Source organism: Alligator mississippiensis, chromosome 4 (assembly GCF_030867095.1).
Source record: "Alligator mississippiensis isolate rAllMis1 chromosome 4, rAllMis1, whole genome shotgun sequence".
Taxonomy (NCBI): Eukaryota; Metazoa; Chordata; order Crocodylia; family Alligatoridae; genus Alligator; species Alligator mississippiensis.
In genome coordinates, this window is record NC_081827.1 from 245,496,801 (window position 1) to 245,515,666 (window position 18,866).

General features: G+C 44.7%; 1 protein-coding gene across 3 annotated transcripts in view; it reads left to right on the plus strand.

Annotated features, from left to right (window-relative positions):
* Positions 1 to 18,866, plus strand: part of MYLK (myosin light chain kinase) — a 356,584-nt gene that overhangs the window by 137,773 nt on the left and 199,945 nt on the right. The gene's annotated exons all lie outside the window — the stretch shown is intronic.

The following is an 18,866-nucleotide window of genomic DNA, read 5'->3' on the forward strand; positions in this document are numbered from 1 at the left end:
ACCCACACTTCATGCAGCACTGAGCACATACCACTAGGCTCTGCCTTTGAGATCTCAGTGGGTGCGTCTACACGTGCTATTAGCATAGCTAATAAACTGCTGTGCAGCTTGCACTGGAGCTTACTGCTCTCGGTCACTATGTTTGCATGTGTGCCCAGAACTGCAGCACGTTGAGCAGGGGCAAAGCAGCCCCAGCTGGCAGAGGGCCTGGGGGTCAGCCTGTCAGCTCAGGGCTGCTCCGGCCCAGCTCAGCGTGCTGCAGAGGGGCTGGCTGGGGCACGCGGGTGCTACAATGTGGGGCTAGCTGGCAGGCAGCCCCCACCCAGCCAGACCTGTCAGCATCTATATGCATGTGCTGCAGTGGAGTAAATAACTCCTCTGTAGGATTGTACTTGTGTCTAGCAGTACTGTCCTACAGCGGAGTTAGTTTACTCTGGCCTAAAAGTACCACCTATGTAGACAGTGACATTTTACTGAGGAGCTAATTAGCCAGCTCATCAGTAAACATCTTGACTAGATGCGCCCAGTGGGAGTATAGGCCCCTCAATCCCTTTATCAGTCTAGTCCTGAAGTACTTCTCAAGGTCAGTTTGGCAGTCCGTGAAAGAGCAGGGAGTTGAGCCCACCCCTTCCAAATTTGTCTGACCCCCCTCCCCAGCCCGCTATTTCATTCTTCCCACATCTGAGGATGTCCACGGCAGTCACTGAGGAAGCTGGGTAGTTTTGTATCAGAAATCCCCTAAGAACATCCAGGCTCTAATAGTTTTCTTCAGAGGGCAAGTAGGAAAAAGCACCCGTTTGCAGGAAAGCATGAGCACCTGGAAATGTTCCATTTTTAAAATTCATCTGTTTCAAGTCTTTCCGGGCATGCAGATAGCCTTGGCTCTCTGTAAATCAGCGAACTACTGCAAACCTGCAGCTAGGCAGAACAAAGCGATACTTGTCTTCTGGAAATACTTTGATGGCCAAGAGGAATGAGGAAATCTTAACCTGGTGTGAATTCCAAGTAATGTCAGCTCTGCATGTGTCTCTCGCCTTCCCAGAGACCTCTGCAATTTCTGTGCAGAGTGAGGTGAGATAAGGACTTGAATAATATCCTTCCATCTGAATTTCCCCTGGCTTCCTTGCTTTTGTGCAAGGGATTCTAAATTGTGTGCCCTAATGCTCTATTATACACTCTTGCTTATGATGCCCTCTACAAACACAGGAATAGTTTAATTTGAACTCCAGAAATACTAGAAAAGTTGTGCTGTGTATGCTGATACTTAGCAAAGCCCAATACCTTGCATCTGAAAATCTCAGCCATTTATAAACACTGCGTCTGATTAAAATGGAGAAGCCAAGGCACGGAGATGGATAACATTTTGTGTTTCTAGTTGTAGACAGAAGGCAGAATGTTTTCCATCCAGGTCCATGCGCAAACTGTCGAACCAAGTTGAATCCTTGTGGCTGAATAGACATTGAAAAGGTAATTTTCTCCCACATTTGCAGTAGTCTCATAGTTGACCTATGAACTTAGTCACAAGATACTATTTTTTTTTCAGCAGATAGGCAAGTATATAATTTGGTTCCCTTATTTCTGCTACACTTCCACCACAGATTCTCAGAGGAGATCAGGACACTACAGTGCTACACGTGGTTGCCAGCACATGATAAATAGACAAGCTGGAGAAAGGTGGGAAAGAGACACTGGCAGAGAGGAAGTGATTAATTTAAGACCATGTGACAGGTCAGAGGCTCATCTAGGTGCTGGAGCCCAAATATCTTGAATTCTAGGCCAGTGCGCTACCTGTGATCTTGTGCCAGCGTCCTTTCACTGAAGTTCTGTTAACTTCCACGGATATGCTCCATTATCTGTCTGTGGTTGTTTATAATGCAGTAGTGCTTTGGAAGCCCCATCCTGGGTGAGGACCCCACTATGCTAGGGGCTATGCCACACAGAGAAAACTTGGGCATGTCTACACGTGCATTAATGCACCATGGTTACTGCGCATAAATTTAGTTAGTAATAACAGTAATAACTAAATTTAGTTAGTAATAACTAACTAAAAGTTCAGTAACTGGCACTACTGTGCAGTAGCGCAAGCACATGCCTTTTAAGTGTCACTAATGTGCAGTAGACTGATTCTGAGGGGCGGCGGGAGGGGTGCCATTCCTGGAGCTGCACCGTGCACCGCCTGTCCCCTCGCACCCCAGCTCCTGGGCTGTGCCCTGCTGTGGTGCAGGCAGCTGGTGTTGGCTGCTCCTGGGGCTGCTGCAGCAGGGGCTGGAGGGAGTAGCAGCAAGCGGAGCCCCGGGCAGCACAGGCTGCAGCAAAGCTTGTCCACACTCATCCTAGCCCCCGCTGCAGCGGCCCTGGGAACAACCAGCACCAGCTGCAGTGGGAACTGTCAGTGGGGGTGTGTGTGTGGGGAGGGGGCTGGGTAGGGCATGTCTCTTGCTTCTCTGCACCCCCCAGGAGGGTGGGGGGCTGTGTTGGGCTCTTCCCGGGGACGCATGCCCCCAGATCTGCATGCAGGATGACAGCAGGCTGCCGCTGCAGGGTGGGGCCAGTGGTGACACCAGGCTGATTCTTCCCGGCAGTTGGGGTGGGGTGGGGTGAGCAGCCCAGTGCCCCTGGATCTGGGCGCAAGATGACAGCAGGCTGCCGGCTGGGGCCGGTGGCAGCGCTGGGCTGTTCCCAGCACTCGGGGCAGGTGCACTGAGTGCTGGGAAGAGTCACCCTGGTGCCGCCGTAAGCTCCAGCCTGCAGTGGCAGCCTGCTGTCAGTCCACGTGTAGATCCAGGGGCACACGCACACCAGAAAGAGGCCAACACAGGACCACAGCCCTGCTGGGGGGACGTGGAGCTGCAAAAGGCATGCCCCCCCCACTGACAGTTCTTGTTGCAGCTGTTACTTCCGGGGCCGCTGCAGCGGGGGCTACGGTGAGTGCAGACAAGCTGCGCCGCGTCCCACGCTGTCCAGGCCTCTGCTTGCTACCACTCCCCAGAGCCACTGCTGCAGCGGCCCCAGGAGCAGCCAACACCTGGTGCCTGCACCATGGCACGGTGCAGACCAGGAGCTGGGGTGAGTGGGGACAATCAGAGCCCAGGTGCGGGGGGACAGGCAAAGCACAGTGCAGCCCCAGGAATGGCACCCCTTCCCGCACCCCTTCCCCAGTCCCAGCCTCACTCTCTCCCTCCTTGGAAATGTATCCCTATCTGTTAGGGCTGTCCAAAGCTTCGGTAGCCAGTTCAGCGGCCGAATCTTGGAGTCCGAATTGGCCGAATCAGATCGGGACAGTGATTTGAATCACCGAATAAAATCACTGTCCCTTGAATTGGCTGAACCCGAATCGAAAACTTTCTGCTTCTCACAGACCTAATGGGTATCCCTGAAATTCTCAGTGTGGGGCATTATTCAATGCAAAGAAGGGTGGCAGAGGTAGGGCCTTACTAGCTAATTATAAAAACTATTCCAGTTCCCAAGCTGCTAGCTATGGTATTGGACTGAAGTAGCTGAAGAGACGTGCATGACACAAGTTGGGAGGCTATTACATAATTATACTTTTGATGGAAAACATTATGTTGGGTTTGTTCAAATCTCTCAATAGGTATGCCAATGACCTCAGTATAAGTGGGGCTTTATTGAAAACACATGCCGAGCAAGCATTTTTTTTTCCACAGCCCAAACCAACATAGCTATTTCTGAGCTAACGCATGTGTCTGTTGCTCTTACCAAGATCGCAGCAATTTTAGTTTTGAAAGAAAGCATTAGAAAGAAGATTCAAGCCACAAAATTTGTCTTGAGCTCAGCATGTCTATAAATATTTATTTTGAAATGTTGAACCAGAAATTCATAGCAGTTATAAGGCCCCATCAATTTAGTATTTCAATTAATGTTTTAAGGGTTTTTTTTTCTTTTAAATAGTAGTCTGGCCCTTATATATTTTTAGACTCAGTCAGCACACCTGTCAAACTTTTGTAACTCTAAAACTCATATTAATTCCCTAGAACGATTGGAGAATTTTATACAAGCCAGGAAATTCAACTTTTAAGGATCCCACAGCAGCTTTAATTCTCTCATATTGCACATCATGTACAGTGAGTGTAGTGTCAAAATAAACATTGTGATGACCTTAACATTTCAGATTTCTTTAGTTTAATATAGTGGTTCTCAATTTTTTTAGACTCAAGGCACCCCTTAGAAATTGCCAGTTCTTATTTTTGACTCATTTTTTACTACAGAAAAGTAATAGAGTAATTCTTCCGTTGCAAAGAAGTCAGAAAGATCACAACCCATATTTTTAACAATATGAATTCCTATTTGTAATCGCTGGGTAACGTTTGCATTCCTAAGAATACTAACATTGCATGCACCCTGTTGCACCCTTGAAAGGATACTAAGGAACCACAGGGTGCCTTGGCACTCGGGTTGAGAATCACTGGTTTAAAATGCATTGAAATGTTCACATTCTAATGATGAGCTGACATAGGATTTAAAATGTAGTTTCGTTACTGCCTTTTAAAAAAAATCAAGCTTACAAAATTGTTCAGTTTATGGAAGGTCTGGTTTGCTAGCACCGGCAAGTGGCATTCGTAATGGAATTGTGCACATAACAGACAAGGAGAATAGCATTATATTATTAACTTAGCACACTTCCACTTGTCAATGCCAGCAGACAGTCTTGAGTGAACTAAGAACTCCACGGTTAAATCAGCAACAGCAAACACTTCTTCCATTTCCCAGGGCCACTGAGAGATCACTGACTTACAGGAAATACATTTTTGTCTGGCTGTAAACTTAATAAAACGGTGCTGCGCTCATTCAGAGTGACAGCTCTTTGTTATCACCTCACAGCACAGATTTGGACTGCCGCCCTTCGGTACGGAGTTAATGGCTACAGATTTTCTCTTTTCAGACAGTAATGGGTGTCTGTCACTGTACTGGCTTTTCCACTTAACCATAGGTAACTTATGCATTATTGTGCACAGTCATTGTGAATTTGCTTCAGTTCCTAAGGTATAGTTGTAGGTATCATGAACGTTTATTGCTGTTTCTAAAACAATGTGCTTACCATAGCTAGATAAGTTTGTAGATGTCTGGGTTACTTGCTTTTCATAGGGGCTTGTTACACATTGCATTTTTTGCTGCTCAGATGTCGATTGGTGTTAGTGCTAGCTTGAGTTTGGAACAGTCACACCTTAAGGCTACAAACCTCCTCTGCCTGCCCCCCACCTGTCCCCCAGCTGTGACTTGCCACTAGAGGGCTGGCAAGCAGGAGTGGGACTAGCAGTAGCAGTAGCTGGGAGTTGCCAGGACAGGTTTCCATCCCTGCTCCATTTGAGGGTGTGCTGGAGAGATGTGTTGGGAGGGCAGGAACATGAAGCTGGGTGGTGGAGAGTTAACGGGATGGGGGTCAAAAAGAAATGGGGGTGAGGGAAGGGTGGTGAAATGAAAGAAGCCAGCCACTGAAAGATAAAATAAAAAGAAGTAAAAAACAAAAAAGGAAATGAGGAAGTAAATTAAAGAAGGTCTCATGTTTTAATAAATTGGGATTGGGGTTGGAGTATGAGGGGTGCTGGGCATGCTTCCTAGGGTGGCTGGTAGCTGGGAGCAGTGAGGGAAGATGCTTTTTGGGGAGCTATTGTGCCTGCCCCAAGAAGGAAGTCCCAGCTCATGAGGACCCAATCTGACCCCTACCTTGTTCCCTCCATCCCCTAGACCTGACTCCCAGACCTGTCTTTGCCTTCCGACCTTGCTAGCTGGCGTATGATCTGCAGGCTGGTTGTGTGGGGCTGCACCCCTGGGAGTGGGAAGGTCACATCCCCAGGGGGCAGGAGGGGCAGATGGCTTGGTGCCAGAACTACCCTCTGAGCAGTAGAGTTCAGGGGGTGGACAGTTTGTCCACACAGAACAGGAGGGTGGTGGAAGGGACTCTGCATCCTGGGATGCTGGAGAACAGCAACGTGGGCAGCTCATCTATGGGGAGTAACCACACATTACTGGAACATGAGCTGGGTAACATGGATCAGAGATATACCTGCCCTGGAGTAACATAACATAACTTTAAGAAGCCTAAAATGTGCTTAAATCTAGTTTCAGGTGTTAATGTGTAGACAGTTCAGGATTTAAGAACTACAGGAGCTTTCTAAAATTGATGTATAACAGTGCCCATAGGTAAAGAGTATAGTTAATCCATCCATTTCCATCATCATCAACAATCAGGAATCCTGAAAAAGGCATATAAGTGGATTTGCTAAGGCAATAAATGGAGTAACTCTGTTTCCAAGTTACTCTATATGCATCATTGTTCTCTAATACTTATATAATTACCTTACAAAAAGCTTAACTCATATGTAGTGATCCCTGTATTTCCCCCCACAAGCTAGAGGAGACGTTATCAGCAATATTACTGAGATTGTTGATAGCTGCTTCTAAGTCCTGTCAGCTGTTGTCTCTGCTTGCAGTACACAGTGAATTTGATACCTGGCATGTGTGTCTGTCTATAGCAGCCACAGGAGTTTTGGGAATTGTGCGTGCTAGGATAAGGACAATGGAGTGGAGGATTGTAAGTGAGTATAAGATACAGGAACATGTTAATTCATGACTAAACTCAAAGCTCCTGAAGCAGTCTAGAGAGGGATGATATCGTCGTTGATAACATCTGTCCTTGTACCTTCTGATAAATTGAAGAAAAATGTATTTGCCTTTAAACTGTAACTGTAACAGTCTCTGCTTGAGCATCCAGAAGCTGAGACACACGCACAGGTTGACCTTGCTCCCCCTAAACTCAGTGGCATTATTCCCATGGAAGGATTGGAGGCAGGGGAGTGGGTTTGCTTCTGAACTTGGCTTTTTTTTCTTTGGACAGGGTATGGGAATTTATTTGTTCTTATTCTAATATTTTATTTTGTTTCTCTAAGTCTTTTTGTGTCCTTGGTTGGAAGCTGCCCTGAGCCTTTTTGAGACGGGTAGCATACAAATCTAACAAATAATAGTTTCTCAGTCGTACACAATGGCTCAGAGCCATTCTGACTTCTGTTGCCTGCTATGTGTAGATTATACTAGTAAATATATAAAGCTCCACCCAAAGGCTTCTGTAAATCTAGTTCCTGTTGCAGATAAGGGGACAAATCCTTTTCTTCATTTCAGCCCATGTACTTCCATGAGATTGCATAGATTGCAAACTGTTGGTCTAGTTTCCTTGATTTTCTGTTTATGGTGGGCCTGCCACTCAGATTCAGAATCTACTTCAGACATTAAAAGCCAGAGTAGCTACAAAAAAACACCTTCCCAACATTTCATTTTTCTTGTGTTACATGTCTTAATCTCCCATCTTGGCCTTTCTTGGGCTGCTCAGTAACATTTATGAATAAAACCAATGGAAAATGCAATCCATGAGCTCATCCCATGAAACTGTAAGGGAATGAGATGTTCCCGTTCTTCTGACAGCTTTTGCAACACGATGAATGTTTGTCCTTACTGTTCAGAACACTCTTTTCCTGTGGCAGAGGCGCTGCTGCTTAGCACCGAACAGTGGCCATACGCTGGGCAGGCTCCTAAACTCATTGATATATATATATTTAAAGCAGCTGCAGCATTGTTTGACATGCAATACTTGAAACAGCACTAAGCATCTTGACACACATTATCCAAGTGGGGACGTCATTTTAAAAGTTTACTAGGGTACGTGGAACAATGAACAGGTGCTTTTGGGGGCTATCTGTCCATGCAGCAGCAGCTAATGTTTCCCTTTGAATTAATTTGTCCTCTTATTGCATAATCCTAAATGAGCCATAACCACACAAACAGTTCAGGCATAGTCTTACCTTTAATATTTAAAGTATTCAAAATATTCAGCACCTAATAAAATTCAGCATGTTTAAAAGGCCTTAACACTATTGGTTGGTCCCTGGGAGATAAGCTGCAAGCTGCCTCACTGAAACAAAAATCAATCCTCATTTTTTTGTTTTAAAGACTTCAAACATTGGGGGGGGGGGGGGGGGGGGAGGGGGGAATTATCAGTGGGAATTTTCCTTGAGTGAGATTGCAGATGACTGATGTTGTGTGTTTTGGTTCAAGCAGTGATGAGGTACTGTTCTACCAAAACCCCTCCTATTCTGTGAATCTGTGCTAAGACTGCTCATGTCCACCATTGGAGTATCTCACTCCGCTGGTTGTACTATGCTCACACCATGCTCTGGTTTCTTCTTTGCTCATTTTGAGTGATACTATACTTTTAGTTCCATTGCTAGGATTTTGGTGTCTGGACCAATTATGGTCGATGTTGTCCAGTTGTTTACCTCACTTTTAATATTGATATGCAGCTATTAAAATGCAGGATCAATATGGAAAGGGCCAACGCCTTGATATTGTGCACATTTACATGACATAGGTTTACTTCCATCAAGGGACAAAGGGGAGGAGGAGAAGCATCTGCATTTTAGAGTTCTACTGTAGTACAGCATATAGTTTCATTGTTGTTAGGGGCTGGAAGAGACCTTACAGATCATGCCGCCCTGCACTTGGGCAGGAAAGACTGCTGGGATCAGATGACCCCCGCAAGGTGGGCCTCAAGATGCTTTTTGAAGATTGCCAGGATGGGTAACTGTACCACCTCTGGGGGGAGCCTGTTCTAAACCTTGGCACTTGACTTGCAAAGAAGTTTGTCCTTATATCCATAGATTCATAGATTCATAGATGTAGGGTCAGAAGGGACCTAATTAGATCTTCAAGTCCGACACCCTGCCCTGGGCAGGAGAGAATACTGGGCTCATATGACCCCAGCTAGGTAATTATCAAGCCTCCTCTTAAAGACCCCGAAGGTAGGAGCCAGCACCACTTCCCTTGGAAGCTGGCTCCAGATCCTAGCTGCCCTGACTGTGAAGTAGCGCCTTCTAATGTCCATCCTGAACATACTCTCAAACAACTTATGGCTATTATTCCTTGTTACTCCAGGAGGTGCTTGGTGGAACAGGGTCTCTCCCATTCCCCACTGTTCCCCCCTGGTAAGTTTATAGGTGGCCACCAGATCCCCTCTCAGCCTTCTCTTGTGAAGGCTGAACAGGTTAAGGTCCCGTAGCCTCTCCTTGTAGGGCCTGCCCTGCTGTCCCTGGGTCATGCGAGTGGCCCTCCTCTGGACCCTCTCCATGTTGTCCACATCCCTCCTGAAGTGCGATGCCCAGAACTGGACGCAGTACTCCAACTGCAGCCTGACCAGTGTCGCATAGAGGGGGAGGATCACCTCCTTGGCCCTGCTTGTGATGCATCTGTGGATGCATGAAAAGGTGCAATTAGCCTTCCTGACCGCGTCTTCACATTGGCGGCCCATGTTCATTTTGGAATCGATGACTCCAAGATCTTTCTGCCACCGTGCTTTCAAGAAGGGAGTTCCCCAACCTATAGATATGCTGCTGGTTCCTACTGCCTAAGTGCAGCACCCTGCACTTGTCAGTATTGAATCCCATCCTATTCTTATCCACCCACCCCTGTAACCTGTCGGGGTCCAGCTGTATCCTGTCCTCCCTTCTAGTGTGCCCACCTCGCCCCAGATCTTGGTGTCATCAGCGAACTTGAACAAGGTGCTTTTCACCCCCTCGTCCAAGTCGCCAATAAAGAAACTGAACAGTGTGGGCCCGAGGACCAAGCCCTGGGGGACCCCACTGCCCACATCCCTCCAGGTCGAATATGATCCGTCCACCACCACTCTCTGGGTGCGACCCCTCAGCCAATTTGTGACCCATCTGACTGTGTAGGCATCAGTGTCCAGTCTGAAGCAATCCTCAATCAGCTTGTGCCCATTATTTCTTGTTCTCCCCTGGGGGGCTTGGTGAATAGATGCTCCCCCAGGCCCTGATGTATACCCCTGATATACTTATAGGCTGCCACCAAGTCCCCTCTGAGTCTTCTCTTCTCCAGGCTGAACAATCCCAAGTCTTTCAGCCTGTTCTCGTATGACCTGATATATGGGAATGTCACTTATGTTGGCTCTTCATAAAGTGCTGTGGAAGCCTAAGATCGAGATCTGTGACGCTATATACCACTATTTCTTATCTGGGATTGTCTTCATCATGTGTTTCATACAGTGCCAAGCACATAGTGGGCACATTATCAAAGGAGAACTAGCTCTTTGTCCCACCTTGACAAAAGATATTCAACTGGGACTGTACAACTCATTGCAGCAGGTGCAGCTCATTAGCTCTCCAGTGGATGTGAGGAAGGTCAAAGGGAGTGAAGACAGTGGAGCAGATGATCAAGGTCTGGGAGAAAGCTTAGGCTGAAGTTTATGGTGTGTGACTGCTCTGAGTTGCTAACAAAGCCATATGTCAGTAATGGGGTGAATTTGGATACTGACCAAAGGTTAGTCATAGGATGGGGTGGGGATTCAGGCTGTTCATCATGCTTCGTGACGTCAAATCCAGGGCCTCTAAATACTAAAACAGAAACTGTATGGAGCCAAGTGAGCAATCTGGGTGGTTTATATAAAACTCTCCTCACATACTTATTGCTATAGGTGAGCTGATATAATATGTAGGGAAAGTAGAAAGACAGATGTTGCCTCCAGTGGAATGATTTATTGATGTTTTCCATCAAAAACTAATTCTTGCCACCCACCATTCTGGGATTTCAGCACCTGGCTCAAGCTGCATGAAAGCGACCCCTGCTCTAGGAGTAAGGTACAAGTGCCAGTAACAGATCCATTAACCAAATACTGTTATAGATGCATAGAAGAGCACATAGGTGAGATTGCTTGTCACGTTGTACTGGAAGGATAAGACCACAGATGAAGGCACCTTGAAAGTGTCTGCAGCTGCTAGTGGTGCTTTAAAGTTGTATGAAGACGATGATCTATATTGGTATTGAAAAGCTGTGGGTCTGGGTCTGGTGTCTTTGCTTTTGTGTGTTGTTTGGTTTGAATCAGACAGAGAAAGCATTTGAACCTTGGTGTATGTGTTTCTCCCCCTGCCCCCTTTTCTCCCAGTGACTTGCCTAACCAGAAGGCTTTTAGCCATTCTGGGGCATGGGGGGAATTTCTCTTTCTTCCTCTCGTACTGCTGATAAATTCTACCTTGCTTGAAATGGATATATGCATTCCCAGCAGAGAGTTCAGGTTCTGATGAGCTGACACAATCAGCTTTAACTATGAGCTATGTATGAATCTGATGGCACTGGTTCTGTTTGGTGGCTCTGAACCATTGGCTCAGTCACTGGCTCTGTGCCATTCCCAAGTCTGCCACAGAGAAGCATGTCCCAGCAACGTGCTCCTGCTCAGCTCTTGCCAAATCCCAGAAATGAGGCTGTAGCCACATGACAGCAGCTTGCATCCTGAACTCATTTCAACTCTCTAATTTGGGGGATTTGGTATATGGGAACAAATAGGCGGGACATGGTGCTCGGTGGTGGACCAGGCATGTCCTGGAAACAGTGTGGATATGCCCACAAGGTCCTCCCAAAAACTCGGCTTAAAATACTTGCCACCTTATTACTACTGTACTGGGAACCCTATTTTCCTCCTGCATCACTGACACCTCTTATCTAGGGCTGCAGCAACATCATCTCACATCCCATGAGCATTTTTACCTGGGGCCTTTTGCCACAGTATAACCTGCACTCTTAGTTAAGCCATTTATACACTTAGAGATGCTGGTTCCCAGTCCTGTGGCTACCTCAGGAGACCAGGCTGCAGGAATCTTTTAAATCCTTTAAACTACACACACAAAAATAATGCCAGTGGTGCTTTAAAATCAGTTTTGTCAGTGGAAAACCTGCCTCCAGGCAACATTGTGGCTTTTTACAAAGCAATGCAGAAGTGCTGAAGCAAGATCTGAAGAACACTCATGAGTGTGAAAGAATTTTCCATAAAATAAACTGGGATTTTGGGAGGTGTTGGGGGGTTGTCTTCTGCGAGGGAATTCTAGATCACCTGCATTGGAATTAAGGATGGCGTAAGCATGTCAGAAAGTTGGACTTCAATGTGAAGATGTCATTTCTGCCCAACTCTCATATTTGGATGCCTTTGCCAGACATCTGTGGAAATCTTGGTGCATTGCAAACTGGGAGAGTGAAAATGCAAGGAATTGCCTCAAATGTAAGGGACAGATATCCAATATGTATATTTTTGTATCTCCTAGATCAGTCTATTCTATTCTGCAGCTCAGTCAAGGCATCCGCTCAAGAGGAGGGCAGCGCTTCAAGGATGTCCTCAAGGACAACTTGAAAAAAATGCAACATTGACATCAACTCATGGGATAATATTGCCCAGGACTGCCCCAAACGGAGGAAGAGTCTGCTACGGAGATTTCAGTACTTTGAAACCTTACGATGATAAGAGGAGATGGAAAAGTGGGAGTGGTAGAAACAGCATGTCACGGACTGAATCAAGAAACCAGAGCCACCCACCCACACACAGACACACATGCCCAAATTGCAACAGAGTCTGTCGATCTCAGCTCAGCCTCATCAACCATCTTTGGACCCACAGATAAGACAATCATGGAAGACAATCATCCTCGGCTGTGAGGGATTGCCAAAGAAGAAGGAATTTTTTCTACCCTAAATTCGCAGCTTCTGCCTAATTTAATGGAAAATGGGAGAGGGGGAGATAAGACTTGGGGTCAATGATATGAGAATTCAGCATTCAGGATTACTGTATGTAGTTACCTTACCTTTTACCAAGATATACTCCACTGGTGCTCCAGCTGGACTGGGGCGTCAGAATGGGCCACAAGTGCTCATTGTGGCATTTGAAGTCAATGGCAACTGCATGTAATCAGCACCTCTGGAAAACAGCCAGTGGTTTCTCTAAAGGGTTAGGGTGAGTTATGGACATCAGTATTTGCACTTCAGGAAGGGTTTTGAATGAACTTGCGTTAGTAGCAAGGAAATAGGAGGCCAGTGCCAAGTCTAGAGCAACATCTTACTCCTCCTGGCTCTTCATACTCCTGAATTTTATGAACTGTATCATCCGGCAACTGTTTCCCATCTGCTGTCATGGTGAGAGAAATGATTGAAATCCATGTGGCCTCAGTATTTTAACATTAAGGACTTAAAGAGAATGTGAACTTTTTCCTTCTGTGCTGATATCTCTGCAGGCGATATCAAGGAGTTCAGAGTCTCCTAAACGTCTCCATCAAAAGGGTCCAGGCAAAATGGATGTTGCTTGAAGGTTATTTAAACCTATAGAAGGGACCTGGCACAATGTGCTTGTTGTTTGATATTGTTTTAGAAATGAATGCTGAGGAATGTCAGAGGCTGCCAGTTCAGAATGAAAGTTAGTTGTAGGGTTCGGAGGTGCTTCACAGATGTTTCATTCCACAACACTTTTTTTGGAGAGGCCTGCTTGAAGATTTGTGTTATCATTTTTCTCTCGGTGCTCCAGATCATTTGGAAAAAGAACCAGACACTTGCACACACCAATTGTGAAGAATTATGTCTCTGCAGAGTAGTTTTCTAATATAGGTAACACCCAAAGAATTGATTTATGTCCACATGGAACAGGAAATCTAAACACCAGATGTAATGGACCAGAATTTGGCATTTAAACCTACGAGCTGGAACTGTTTATTAGAAAAAAATTGACCAGGACACACTCTCTGTAAAATAAAAAATAAATACAATAAATACTTAGTTTAGGTCATCCTTTAAAATGAGTTGCCTTTAATCCTAGTGTTAAATGAAACAATAGCTTTAAATTAGACCACACAAGGTTCTAGGCCACTTTTTTTAGTAGGGATGTAGTACACACTTGAATAAAAGTAACATTGCTCTGTTTGTGAGATCATAGCTCAGATTCCAAGTGTCTTCAACATTTTAAGATTTAATTTTTGTCAGACAGGTTTTTGGCCTAGAAGCAGATTTTTTTTAAAAGAAGGATTAAGTATTCTTTAGTTAGTCTTTTTGTGCTTAAACTCTCAGAAGGAATTTAAATGTCTCCCTTCCCTCACAGTCACCATCCCCTCCCCTCGAAGAACATGTGTTCTTCATTTGAGAAGCTGGGCTGTAGTCTGAGCCCAAGTGGACTCATCTCTAGAACAGGACTTGGAGGAAAAAGCAGTAGTAACCAGAACTATATATTTTTGTTTGGATAATAAAAAAAACTTGCCATTTCTCTGGTTCCTATCTATTAAGTTGACCTTGTCATCTCTAGGTTATAGTTCTGTTTCCATAGTAGGTTTTGAATATAATGTACAGTAGGGTCATGCAAATATTGGTTAGCCCAACACTTTCTTCTCCCATCAGACACAGGCTGAGGAGGGTATGTATTCAGTCACTCAAGAAACCTACCAGTTTGAGATGGAAAGAACCTAGAGCTGTTTTAGATCACCCATGGGGCCTGCTGTTCAGTTGCTCATAGAACTGTCCTTGTGCCAAATATTCTGTGAATCCTCATTCTTATTGTAGGAGGACAATCAACCGACTGGAAAGATTTGACGAGCTCTGTAGCAGGACGAAGAGTAATGAGAAAGAAGGATGGAAAAGTTGTATAGACTGTGTTGAAAAATTAGCTCACCCCAGTGTATAGTCCAGTGTTATCCTTGTCCTAATATTGATTCACTGCCTTGGTGTGCTGTTGTTGCCTTCTCACTTTAATTCCAGTGGCCATGCTATTGTGATACTTTCACTGTACAAAAGAATAGCTGGAACTGCAGTTGTCTATCTGTCTGTCTTTCTACTGATAGCAGATGCTCCGGTTTCAATACCCAGCATTTTCTTTCTAGTTCATAGATTCATAGATTCATAGATGTTAGGGTCGGAAGGGACCTCAATAGATCATCAAGTCCGACCCCCTGCATAAGCAGGAAAGAGTGCTGGGTCTAGATGACCCCAGCTAGATACTCATCTAACCTCCTCTTGAAGACCCCCAGGGTAGGGGAGAGCACCACCTCCCTTGGGAGCCCGTTCCAGACCTTGGCCACTCGAACTGTGAAGAAGTTCCTCCTAATGTCTAGTCTAAATCTGCTCTCTGCTAGCTTGTGGCCATTATTTCTTGATGTGTGCCAAAGAATGAGGTGCTTTTCTGTGCAACAGCATTAGCGACTTCAGCAGACTATGCCTAGTAAACAAAGGCACCTATACATGAGTGCAGAGGCTGCTCCGACACGCTGGAATTCCAATGCATTGGAGCAATCTCAATTAATTGAGTCTGCTGGAGCATGGCAATCGCTACGCTTCAGCAGCCTCCTGTGTCTTGTATATCAGCATCTCTGTGCTTAAAAATGGCAGTGGAGGTACTTGAATTAAAGCTTGTCAAATGAGCTTTAGTTCAAGCGCTCCCTCTGCCATTTTTAAGGCTGGGGACGCTGATACACGAGACATGATGGCACTTTAATTAGAGCTCCTCTAATTAAAGTACCACCCTCTTGCTCCTGGAGCATGTGTAAAAGTGCCCCAAATGCCTAAACACCTCAGAGCACATTGAGAACCTTTCAGGTTTTTAAACTGAAAAGCTTGCTAAAAAATGTATTTCCAACTATTTAAGTTGGCCTAATAAAAGATATCATATTCACCCTAAGAACCTTGTCTGCCTTGAGAACCTTTGGCACCATACCCCTATGTCATAGACTGTGTTCACAGGCCCTATCAAACACTTACTGTTGAATACCCAGAATTTATTCCCTTTCAACCCTGCTGAGAGTAAAAAAATAATGATAATTCTCAGCACAGCAAGAGTCAGGAGGAGCAGCACACCCATTGGTGTCAGAGGAATTAAAACCGTCTGGTACATTCACCAGGGTGTTATGTCCTAACCCCCTATGGCCATGGCAGCCCTCTCAAAAACTGGCAATATTAGCTAGCTAGAGAAAACTGCATTTGAAACCAAACGTGCAGTTTGAAGAGCTGAGTAGGATGAATCATATTTTTATGCACCTCAGTATTTCAGAGATAAATCTAAGAGCATCTCCTGCTTTACATGCCTTGAGCCATTCAGATTCTTCCTTTACTTGCTTTGGGCTTGATTCTGGATGATGTTGAACATAAAAGGAAAGGCCGGGAACAAAGGTTGTGTGTTTCTAAAACTTCTGCATTCTTGGTCCAAAATTCCTCCAGTTCTCTAGCAAAATGATTGTATTTTTAAAGGGACTCAATGTTCTGTTCAATTGGATTCATATTGCTGTGGATTAAATTTGCTATATGAAGGAGGTAGCTTTCATGCTCTGGATTTTGGCATATGGCTGAGTTCCTTAAGGCCAATGTTTTTGGATGTGAGTGATTTGGCATTATTATTGCGGTCATACTATTGTCCCACCTGTACCTGCATATGAATCTTGATAAGTCTTTTTGCTTACCTGCCAACTTAAGAATCAAAGATAGACTTTTTATCTGCCATTTATCTCCTGGGCTTATTCTTTTCTGCTGTATGTTGCTGTGCCTGAGAATAAGCGGTATCTGACTTGCATGCAGTCTTTAACTGACAATATAAGAATATGCAGGACTTTAGAATACATTGTGGGATCTCTTCCATCATTTCCTATAGCCTCTTTCTCAGTCAAAAAAGTACACAAAATTCATTAATGTGTTTGGCAGTATTTTACATTTTGGATTGCAGCTCTTCATCCATAAGGAGAGATTTCATGCTGTGCTCTTGCATGCACTGTTGACTCCCTTGGAGCCACAGATGGCTGCCTAGGGGCAAGATTTGACTAAGGTTAAAAGCATAAATATAGCGGCGCATCAGTTGGCCCTGAGTTGCCATTGTGATTTGTCGTACTTCAGTGTACAAACTGCCGGTGTGTGATATGGGTATATAACTGGCTCCTATGAAAAGCACAAGCCACCAGCCATGTTCTAGAAAATCATATCTCTAGAGCAAGGGTCATTTTGCTGCCTTGGAATAAGGGAATGCTGGTCATAGCTACCTTTTTGAGTGGCACTCCCCCGAATGCATAGCTTCAGCATGTCTTGCTCTTCTCATCCTGTGCAGAGACCTGAGCCCTTCTCATGGAAGTTTCAGAGGCAGCAAGGCCCCCCCATCCACCTACCATCTTTCTTCCTTGGTGCATGGAACAAAAAGCCTGGTCTGTATGAGCAGGATTTTTCAGGAAGACCCAAGCAGCTAGCCAAAAAAATGAAAACCAGAAGTGTTCTATGCCAGAGTTTGCTTTTCATCGTTATCATTTCCTGTTGCTTATTATGTATTGGAGGGAGGCTGCAATGAAAAGCAGTGGTCTCCTCCAGAGTGGTGGTACTCATGTAAAGGAAGGAAGGACAGGGCTGTAAATACAGTTTATAGCCCTATGCTTCAGGGCATTAGATAAGCAGATAAATTCCGCCTCACTGTGGGTGCATTATTCAAGGCAGATGTTTTTTACTGAGCTCTGGAAAGGTTAGAAAAGGAATATAAAACCTGCTGCAGTTCTGGAATTCGTCCACCAGCATCAAAACCCAGTAACCAGTCATTCCTTTAAGGGTCCTTGACACTTTCATGGCAAGACTATGCATTTCGGAGAGCAGTTGGCTTGGTTTGAAACACATTCCAAACCTAAACCTGAAATAAATCCATGCAGAAGAGCAATACTGCAAACTTCTTCTCTCCATTTCAGTTTTAAGCTGCTTATTAAAGAACAAAAAAACCCAGAGCTCGCAAGGAGAATGACTGACTTAACCCATCAATGGGAAAGCATATACTGATCAGCCAGTATTTTTCATTTTCTACGTGGAATATTTCCTCAACTTTTTAGGTGTACTCTTGTCTAAAAATATGCAGATGTAATGCATACAAAATAGATATGGAAAGATTTGAAAGCCGCTTGATCATAACTCAGCCAAATGATACTAAAGGGTCATATGTAATTGCATACCAACATCTGAAGGCTTGGGTAAGAAAAGTTTGCTGCGCTCCAAGTTGGCGTTAGGAATAATCCAGTAAAATAAAGTAAAGAAAATATAGACTGAATCTCATGTAAAATATTTCACAGCCTAATACATTATATTAGTTGAAATAGTTCCTCCAAGAAAAGTGATGGAAGGCTGTTGCTCAGGTCATTAGAAGCTGGACTGGACAATGTATACTAGAAGCAGCACCATAGGGAACAGTAAAGCATTGACAACAGAATGGAGCGACAGGTCCCTTCTCATGACTGTGATTATATCCATTCTGCAAGAACATGGGCATCTTTCAGTGAGGAGTGGGGGTTGAATTATGCTCATGAGCCTGATGCTCCACAGGTGTGGTTGGTAATAGCTAGAGACTTCCATGGAGTGGTGTCTTTTTGCACAAGCTAAGAATTTAATTTAACATATATTTGTTTAATGTCATTGTTAAAGAAATACCTATCTGTAAGCCAGCCGGGGGGGGGCGGGATGTAAGTGTGTAACAACAGTCCAGATCCCATTTTGTGTTAACTTTAAACACAGTAACACAGGACTGGGAGCTAAAATCTCTATTCTGATACTGACTTTGACCTTGAACAAGTTGCTCACCCTCTTTGTGGCTCAGTTTCCCAACAGCGGGAAGATAATAATGTATTCTTCACAAGGGGACAAGAAGACTCGTGCATTAAGATATAAAGCACAGTATTGATTCAAGCAGCTTTCTGTGCCTATGAAGAGCCCTCCTTGTAAGAGAATTGCAATATTTAATCAGTCAAAGAATCCCTATAGCAGGGAGGCTTCTGGCCTTAGGCTCCTGCAAATGAAATGCTATATAGGACTGGGGGAAATTTTTTTTCCACCTGAAAGAAACTTTTAATTTTTCCTGAAAACAGTGAAAATCATGCTATCTTGGTCAAAAAATGGCAAGGAGGAGAAAGGAGAAAGTGGTTCATACTCTGTTTTGTACATACATGCAAAGCCGGGCACCAAAATGCGGTGAAATTTTTCAGTTCTCAAGTTTTAGCATCTGCTGCCTCGGAACAGAACTGAATGTTATGTGAAAGGTAAGAATT